Source organism: Geotrypetes seraphini, chromosome 2 (assembly GCF_902459505.1).
Source record: "Geotrypetes seraphini chromosome 2, aGeoSer1.1, whole genome shotgun sequence".
Classification (NCBI taxonomy): Eukaryota; Metazoa; Chordata; class Amphibia; order Gymnophiona; family Dermophiidae; genus Geotrypetes; species Geotrypetes seraphini.
This window is the reverse complement of record NC_047085.1, coordinates 111,662,811-111,672,897: the sequence shown is the minus strand read 5'-3', so window position 1 is coordinate 111,672,897 and position 10,087 is coordinate 111,662,811. Positions and strand designations below refer to the sequence as shown.

At 41.9% G+C, this 10,087-nt stretch overlaps 1 protein-coding gene across 6 annotated transcripts in view; it reads left to right on the top strand.

The window, feature by feature from the left end:
* Positions 1 to 263: 263 nt before the first annotated feature.
* The window catches only part of CHD7 (chromodomain helicase DNA binding protein 7), a 616,542-nt gene continuing 606,718 nt past the window's right edge, over positions 264 to 10,087 (top strand). For 3 of the 6 annotated variants that reach the window (XM_033933452.1, XM_033933447.1, XM_033933454.1), the window contains exon 1: positions 264 to 510. The gene's annotated coding sequence lies outside the window, so the exon portion shown is untranslated. Of the gene's footprint in view, positions 511 to 1,140; positions 1,162 to 2,321; positions 2,343 to 10,087 lie in introns of those variants that run through there. The other 3 variants (XM_033933448.1, XM_033933451.1, XM_033933450.1) reach the window with 3 other exon arrangements.

Genomic DNA, 10,087 nt, shown 5'->3' with positions numbered 1-10,087 from the left:
AAAGAGGGGGGGGGGTGTGGGGAAGGCATGGGTTGGTGACAGCGGCTGATCTGTGTAGTAGTAGTAGTAGTAGTAGTAGAAGTGAACGGGGGGGGGGGGGGGAGGCAGTGTGCGTGCGCGCGCTCGGAAACTCTCGGATTAAAATTGAATTGAGTGAAATTACACAAAGGAGAACGAGCGAAGAGAGAGCGCACGGGACGCGGAGACGCACGGGGTTGGGGGGGAGGAGTAGGAGGGGGTGGGGGAAAGGAAAAAAAAAAAAAAGTAAAGCGAGAGAAGAGACGTGAAGCCGGCCAGCAGCGAGCCTGAGGGAAAGAGCCGGGGCGACGCAGGGCAGGGTGAAGGAAAGGGCGACGGATTGCCCGAGAAATCCCGTGTGAGCCGTGAGCGCTCTGGCCAGAGTTGTGCGCGCGTCTGTCTGTGGGACTGTGTGCTCTTTTCGTTTCTTTTGTTTTGGTTTTCGTTACATTTCGGCTGGAGCGAGGCGAAGGAGCCGGCGAAACAAAGTAGGTAAGTAATAGTTGGAGGTGGAGCAGGTTGGTGGGTGCGAGCCCGGCCCGACGCTCAGGTTACAGTAGCGCCCGGTGTGGCTCTGTGGCGGAGCCCGAGGGAAAGGGGGTCTGTACACAAACTTTGAAGGATGTGGGGGTAATGGACTTGTTCTATTCATTATCTGTGGTGTTGATTTTTGCACTTTCTACGGTGTTCTCGAGCTCCTTTTCTAGTGACCTTGGCTTTCGAAGAAACACACCTGGGCTTTGCTGTGACGAAGGGACCTGATTCAGATGCCCGGTTTATAATCTTGGGGAGTCTCGTTTTATTTTATTGTTTGTTTTGTTGCGTGGTGAGAACTCTGGTGTCCCTTTCAGTGTGCGTGTTTTTCCTGTTTAGTAAGAAGCACAAGTTTATAGTAGAAAAGTTGGCTGAGGAGAAAATATAAAGGGCAGAGGAGAGTTGGGGAGGGGGGGGGGAAGAAGAAGCGTAGAAAAAGTTCGTGGGAGGGGGCTGGATCGCGATAAAGCTTGTTGAGAATCGCGACAATGGGTCTTTTCTGTCTGTCTCGCGGGCCACACTGGGGCTGAGCTCTGCCACCGCACAAAGTGAAGCTTTTGCTGTAGCTTCTTCGGCGCTCACTTTGGGTTGTACAGTATGAAGGAAGAGGTTTGTTTAGTTGACTTGTGGGATGTACGTGCTGGCTTTCTGCTGAGGGAGGAAGAGGATGGGGTGGGGGGTTGTATAATATTTCGATCTCGGAGGAAGTGTGTATACGTGTTTGTGTGTGTATATAATATAATAGGGGGGGGGGGAGATAGAGAGAGACACGAGGTGCCTTGTCCCGAGGAGTGGGTTGGAAAGTACAGAGAGGCAGCAGGAGGGGCCCAGGACAGATAGGTATTTGAGGGGGGGGGGGTGCGGGAAGAGTATTGAGGGTCTTGCTGCCCGGCAAGACCCAAGGAGAGCAAAAAGGAGGGAGGTGGACACCTACATATGTACAGATCGGGGCATCTTGGTGGCTTCTGCATAATAGGAGCCTAACCCTAAGGAAACTCCTCTTTCCTTTTTATCCACTTGCACATCGGATGCGGGAGTGGGTTTATCTTTTGGTATTTTGTTTGTTTGTTTTTTTCCTTTGGGAGGGGGGGGGGGTGGATTGGATTTGTAGCACAGGTGGGTTTTTCCTATTTTTCCATGAAGGCGATTTTAAGGGCGAAAAGAAGTGGGATAAGGCCAACCGGTCAATAGGAGAAAATAAGGGGGAGCGAGGGGGGGAGGTTGTTTTTGTCCAGTTGACCACGATGAAAAAGGGTATCGGTGAGGGTATCTTCTCACTGTTCGATCCTGGATCTGCTTGATCTGGGCTGAGGGATGGTAGGTCCACTATATTTGTATATGTGCATCTGTCTTTTTTTTTTTTTTTCTTGTGGTGAGAGAGAAGCGGAAGGTTGTTGGCGAGTCTCGGGGAGAAGGAGCCGCAGCCATCATTACATTGACTTCATTTATGCTGATAGCTCTGACCAGGACCCTCTTGGTGTGTGGGCATACTCCCCCCCCCCCTACTCGCCTCCTAACTCCTTTTTTTTTTTTTGCTTTGCATCACCCTTCAAAGTATTGATATGAAACCGGAGACTTGACAAAAAAACCGATCCTACAAACCCTGGCGATCGGATTGGTTTTCACGAGGTCACTTCCAAAGATCGCTCACGCCTTTCTTGAAACTATTTTCCCCCGTTGCAAACAATGGACAAAGGAAAAGTAGCAATGCATGCGGGGGTTTCCTTTCAATTAGAATGATTAGATCCGCCGCTGTACAACTCTTGGCTTACTTTTCCTGTCCTTTCGACGTGAGTTATTTTAGATCAGCCATTAATTTTCATACGTTTTCCGTATTTCAGGTGCATGGATTTTAAGGCGATTTTGAGGTGCTGGGGGGGAGGTGGGGTAAGCATAGGAAAAGTTAAACAGGCTTAATTGGAAAAATCTTATTACTTGGCTTGTACAAATGTTTCCCTCCTTCCTTCTTTTCTATTTTTTTTTTTCTTTCCCTTTCTGTGTGTCGAGAAACGCTCTGGAGAATATCCCTGGTCCTATTTCTTTGCTGTGTTATTCAGGAGCATCCATTGCTGACAGTAATAATTCGAAAGGACGGTGACCTTTCCAATCGGGGAAGCCCATATCTCCCTATGGGAGAAAAACCGTTAGGGGTTGGATATTTTATGACTATTTTGGGTGCATGGAAATGTTTCCTTGTAGGGCTGAAGTGAACTTTGGTAATAAATTTAATTCTTCAGCGCCAGCAACCCGTGGAACTGGAGACTTGATGGTGTTTTTGTCTGGCTGTTGCACAACAGAGGCTCTCCAGCCCTTAACCTAAAATGGCACCTTTAATTTGACTGGAGCCCATTCATTGACAACGATGATAAAAAGACTGAAAGGCTAACTGGCTGGCTGCTTGGAGCAGGCTGTAACCAGGAGGAGCGTCCAAGCTTAGCATTTATTACTCTGATCGCCACTTCTTCCTCCCAAGGAAAGTGTGTAGTTTTTTCTTCTTGTTCAGATGCTATTTTTTTTCCATAAGTTTGGTTTTTTTTCCCCATTTTCTTTTGGACATTGATAGGCATTAACTAAATAAGCTATTATATTACAGTAGTATGTTGTTTTTTTTTTATGTGGAAGGAATATTTTAATTAATTTTTCGGGAAATCTAGTACAAAATTCTGTACAGGATTGTTAAAGCACGTTTACCTTTTAGGCTTTGTAATAAGTGCAACAGTCTTTAAGCTTTAATAGACTTGGAAACATGTTTGCACTGAGTTTGTGTTCTTCTAGTATACTTTTGTACATATAATGAATATTGAAACATTCACCTGTAGTATAATACTTAGTTTACATGGTTAATAATAAGGGGATTAAAAAATGACTTCATTTATGGTTCCTTTTTTTTTTTTTTTTTTTAAAGTTGTTGATGCCACATGTGTACCAGAGCTGCTTTGGATTCTGTATAGCAGAAGCTTTTGCTTCTTGTAAGATTAGATTATCATTAGGAAAAAAATTGACAGCAGGTTTGTTTGCAGTGTTTTTCCAGTAAAAGTGACATTTCAAATGCTTTTCTCATTACAAACTCTTGCAAAAGTTAATAGCTCTAAAACTTGATATGTTCTTTTTTTTAAAATTTGATTGATGTGGAAGACACACTTTGAACTTGCCATGTTTTTATTTTTATTTTTGCTTTGCAAAACCAGAAATGTTGGGCATAAAAGAATGTATTATTTTGTTCATAATTTAATGGGGTGCATGTTGTAAAACAGCAAAACCATTGATCTAGAATGATTTAATTCTCATTTTCCAATTGTCCCTACAAATATCTGTGCTTTGCTTTGAGAAAAATGTGGAGGTTATAATGTTCCTTCTAGTAAACTCCCATGCTTTAATATGTATAGATGGTTTGACATTCTATGATTTAAATTAAATAAAAGCAGCTGATAAAGGGAATGGAAATGTTCTGTTAGTCAAGAACTCAGGTCATTAACACTTCAAGTTGCATGGCCACTTGAATACATTCATATCTTGAACAGGTCCATTCTGGCTCTTGAAGATGTTGTGTTTGACCTCTTTCCATCAAACCTATTAGTCTAGTGTCATTTTACGTAATGGCATTAAAGTTAAAACTGCATAAAATTTACATTAAGTACACCTGTAAAAATATGTAAGAGAGCAACATTTTAAAGTTAGCATGGTGTTCTTTCTAGTAATGGCTGTAGTCCTACAACTATATAGATTTTCAGATGTAAGGGAGGTAATCTGAAATTTTTCAGTATCAAACCAGGTAGCAATAATATAAAAATGCCATTAAGATCAAAAGCAAGATGGTGATGTGTTTTAATATGGAAGAGCCTTAATATTATGTAATTAGATGGAAATGAGGTTTACCTTTATATGTTCAGATAGTGAACAAGAGGAATGGCATCAATGTAGCTATAGATAGTCCTGATAGGAAAGTTTTGTCATTTTCGGTTGTTTCACTTTGGCTTTCTCGCTGGCTGAATGGCATTCCTTTCTGTGTTGAAACATTTTTTCCAGAGTTTGTCTGCTCTTTTGATTTGTTGTTTGTACCAGCTGTATTAATATTGGCAGGTGGCACTTATCTGACTGCATATCACCATAAGTGGTGGTGTGAGTTATGAAGGACTATGGCTTTTGAACAGTTAGAGCTAAATCTAACCCTTAACAAACAAAAACTGGCCTTAATGGTAGTCTGTTCCTTTTATCCCCTCCAGTATACGATGGGTGCTAGGGTTACTCCCACTGCCACCACCCAACAACAAAAGCCTTCCATTGCCCTGGTTTCAGACAGCCTGTCACAGGATAACTGATCCTCTAAGCTTCATTTCAGTTAACAGTTCAGACAGCTGAAGGAGATTCAGGCACTCCAAATGATAACTCCAGTTCAGCATCAGCCCTTGTTTATCGTTAAGTTCCCTGTCCCCCAATAACAAAACTCAGCAAACTGGTCTCAGCAGATAAAATCGGGTGTACATAGAGTCCCTATAACTAAAGCAACAGCCTGTCAAACTGGACAGGGGAGTGGGGGGAAGGTGGGTGGGAGACACTGCTCTAGAAAGGAGAAATAATTTTTGGATCTGATGGAGCAAGGGAGGCCATGTTAAAGATGGCATTGGTATGACATCACCTACCTTTCAGCCTACTGCTAAAAGAAAAGATGGCCAGGACCATGAGATAAAAATTCCCACACAACCAGTGTGAAGCTTCCTTTACACATGTCTGCAGCAAAGAAAGATGGCCTGCATAAAGAGGTCAAATAGCCTGGGGTGGGGGTGTAGAGGTTTTGGTAATGAAGGTTCCAGGACAGAAGGGGAGAGAGATAAGCCATACACCCTCTCCACCTTCATGCAGGGGTGGGAGTGGGAAGCAGCACCAGCTCTTAATCATGTAAACCCAACAATATAATGGAAGGCAGCCATATCAATGGCAGCAGGCCTAGAATCCAGTCCAACCTGCTTTAGTAGCATTATGGCTGCTAGATTTGTGAAATTTCGGTGTGTTTTTTCAGGTCTGTGGAGTTGGAGTCCTAGGGTCACAGTTGGAAACAATTTTTGGTTACTGAAGTCTGTGAAAATGTGCCGACTCGGACTCCTAATTCAGTTAAATTGTATATCATGCAAATATTATAATGCTTAAACTTCTTATTTCACAGACTTGATTAACCCATTTTTTTCAGGATGTGCTTTACTTTTATAATTCTTTGCAATATATTTTATGATATTTATATTAGTGAAAGTGGCACCTAGAGAATGACACAGGGACAAAGTTTGTCCCTGTCCTTGCCCCATCCCTGTGAACTGTCTGATCCCATCTGCACAAACTTTGAATAGTAATTTTATATTGAAATCATTTTATTAAAGTATAAAAGGAAACAATATTCTATACAACTGTCATTTTTATAAATCACAAATACCCCTCCACTATCAAGACAACTAAACGAGCCAAATTACCACAAAATGCTGCGTAGAAAAATCATGCCAGCAGAATACCTTGGTCACACGCACACAACACAAATGCCAAATCCATACTAGGTGACCAAAAATGATAAACATAAATTAGGGCCCTCTTTTACAAAGGTGCGCTAAGCATTTTAGCGTTGATTTAGCGCACGCTAAATCAACGCGTGCACTAACCACTAATGCGTCCATAGGATAACATGCACACTTTAGCATTTAGCGCGTGTGTGGCGCACCTTTTGTAAAAAAGGGGGTAAATCAAAATCCCAAAAAGCCACACCTTGCATGTACTATAAAACCTATATAGATATATAAATAAAGGAGTCGGAGTCAAAGTGAAGATAACCATAAATAAAGGAGTTGGAGTTGAAGGTTTTATCTACCGACTCCACAGCCTTGGGTTTTTTTTGGGTTTTTTTTTAAACATTTATATACATGGATAAGCCTTGAAGATATATTACCTGAGGTAACCCAAATAATACAAGAAATTTGGTGGAATTGAGACCTTATTTTTCTAACAATGATCCAGAATGAAACCATTTCTTATATCCTTTTATTAGCATTGGAGACATGAGTCTTGTGCTTATCACCTGGCTTTCATTCTGCCATCTTAACACTCGAATAAGAGAGAGACCCCGAATTAAAGGGTGTTACTTCAGCAAGTGACAGACTTTGGATCAGAATAACTCATCTTACCTTACTACTACTGCTACTACTAATCATTTCTATAGCACTACGAGACATATGTAGCACTGTATATCAAAACACGGAAGAGATAGTCCCTGCTCAAAAGAGTTTGCAATCTAGTCAAAACAGATAAACTGTGCTCAGTTGGGGGAATTTCAGAGGGAATGATAAGACAGATACTGGTGCTTAGAAGATGGGCTGGAGTTTGGAATTGAAAGCATCTTCAAAGAAGTGGGCTTTGAGTCTGGAATGAAGTGAAAGTAGGAGGGAAGGGAAGTCTGTTTTATTATAGCAAGCTGAAGTTAGTTGCATGTGCGATATTCAGAGCGAAAAAAGCAGAAATGTGACATCTTTTTAAAATTGTGGCTATCTTCTCCAGTATGGTTTTCAGGTTAGATAGATGTCATGTGACCTCTACAGAAGATGCTAATTTTAGTTTTATTAGGCATCAGATCTCTTAAAGATGGCCTTAAGTATGTAAAAGCTCATTTATTTATTTATTTTAATCTGGAACACACTGTATGTTTGCATTTTATTATCTCATAGTATTATAGGCAGATAGACTTCTATGGTTGTGTCCTGAAAATGGCAAGGACACATACAGTATATAATATGACGTATCTTATGTGTTTATCTTGTTGAGCAGACTGGATAGACCGTACAGATCTATATTACCCCCTCCCAAAAAGCATAGCAGTTTGAGTGAGCCTGCCAAATCTCCTTTCATTGTAACTAGCAACAGAGACTGGCAGATCCAGTCAATGGGAAGGCAGTGAGGGTGTAAGGCTGGAAGGCAGCTCCAGGCACAGGAAGGGAGAATGATTATGGTGAAAGTTTTTTGTGTTGTTGAAGTGAAGTTCTACACAAGGTAGTGGCAGTGGTAGAAGGGGAGGGATTGAACCCACCTTAAAAAAAAAAAAAAAAAAAAGCCCAATTAATTTCTGTGGGAGAAGCAGTTCCAAAATGTGCAGTGTGTGTGTATGTGTATATATATATATATATATATATATATATATTTTGAATATAAATCGATCCGAATATAAACCGAGGTAACCCTTTCCCCCAAAAAAGGAGGGGGGAAAAAAAAAAAAAAAAGGGTTGATTCGAATATAAACCGAGGTATTTGGGTATGTGAACGTCGTTTGTCGGGGATCATGCCATAAGTAATCGCTAATTTTTCAGTTGGGACTGTTTCAAATCCAAAAAAAGCTGAAAGGAGAGCCGACAAATATTTTCCTACTTGGGGCCTTGACACCAACCAAAGTTTCTGGACTTCTATTCCCAACAGAACACCTGGCTTCAGTCACACATGCAGTAAACAGAAAAAAAACTCCCAACAGCCAAAACCTTTTCAAATACAAACCCACAAACTAAAAGTACTGTTGTACACAAACAAAATCCTAATATGTCAGACTGCACACAGTACGCCATAAAAGAAATAGAAAGAAATGCATTTTTTCCTGAACCGTCCAAAATATAAAAACAGATGTAAATTTTCAAAATTGACATTTTTCAATCACTAAATTGGAAAAAAACATTTTCCTACCTTTATCGGGCGATTTTTTATTTTTCTGGTCATCTTATTCCATCTTTTATTAATGCTGTTTCCAAGGCCTCCTTATGCATTTGTTTCTTTCCTTTCCTTCACTTTTTTGCGCTACATCCTTCTTTGACACTGATTTTCATATTCAGTTTTCTTCTATTTTTCTGCCTCCATCTCTTCCCCTTCTCGCTGTCCATGTGCGCCATCTCTTCCCTCCTCTTCTACTTCCTTCTAGCCATGTGCCACCATCTCCTTCCTTTCCCCTCCATCCATGTCCCCATTCCTCTTTTCTCTGCCCCTCCCATTCAGCATATTTCTTGCTCTCTCCCTTCCCCCCCCCGGTTCCATCAAATATTCTTCCACCCAGTTCTGAAGCCTCCCTCACCACGAAAGCTACAAAGAGGTTGCTAGCATGGGAGTGGTTCTCTTGCAGTGCCAGCTGGCCACCTCTGCAACGTTCCTTTGCTGGGGTTCACCCTAGCGGAAACAGAAAGTATAGAGGAGGCCACCGGCAGTGCTGGAGAATTGAAGAACAGTGGCTTGGGAAATCCTATCCTCTACTACCTACTCCCCCCTGCTTCAGACTGACATCGCACTTACAGGCCCGATACTCTGGAAACCGTTGCCGATGCGCTCTGCATATGCTCAAGACTTGCTGGACTCCAAGAATCCCAGAGAGGGCAGGAGCCAGCACCATCACAGAATGTCGGCGAGGGTTTCCAGAGAATCAGACCTGTAAGTGCGATATCGGTCTGGGGCAGGGAGCAGCAGATATTGAAGAATAGACATGCCGGTCATTTTGTGGGGGGAAGGGCATGAGAGAGCATCAGGGGGTGGGGGAAAGTACCATTATTGGAAGGTGGCTCGAATATAAACAGAGACCCTTTATTTTTGGGTCTTTTTTTTTGGCCCAAAAATATGTTTATATTCGAGGATATGCGGTATACACTGATTCACTTTGATCCTCTCCTGATCAGGCACACATGTATACAGACACACACAAACAAACATGGAAATTCACCCAACCTCCCAACACACGAAATTGCATGCAGAGGGCTTGGAAAAAATGTCATATCCCATTCTGCATGCTTTGCCCACTTGTATGAGCCAGAAGCTAGAACTCCTCCCATAGAGATGCATTAGGTCACTTTGGAGGGAGTTATCTCTGGAACCCGTAGTTTTTATTTGACCTGTTTTTGAACTTGTCTTATTGCTGTTTTTCCCCTCATGCCAAATTTCACACCGTTCCATTAACATTTTTAGAGAGTTAGTTTGCCTCCAGGCAGCCAGATGTTCTTGACCACTTTTGTTTAATTCTCCAATTTCTATTTGGGTTGGAAAGAATAAAACGCTTTAAGATATACATGTTATTTTTCTGATTTTTATATTTTACTACTCAAGAACAGTACATTCTTAGACCTGATGTGAAGACATGAGGTCCAGTTGCATTCTGGTTCCAATGGGGATGCAACTAGCAGAATAGTCTAAAAAGTTGTTACAGCCTCTTGGAAATCGTTCAAGAACCATGTTGTCTGATGATTTAACTTTCTTTTCATGGCTTTCTTGGTTACAAAAGATAAGAACATAAGAAGTGCCATCTCCGGATCAGACCTTCGGTCCATCAAGTCCGGCGATCCGCACACGCGGAGGCCCTGCCAGGTATACACCTGGCTTATTTTATATCCAACCATATCTTTATATGCCTCTCTCAAGGAGATATGCATCTAGTTTGCTTTTGAAGCCTAGGACTGTCGATTCCGCAATAATCTCCCCTGGGAGAGTATTCCAGATGTCAACCACTCTCTGTGTGAAGCAGAACTTCCTGATATTAGTCCTGAAC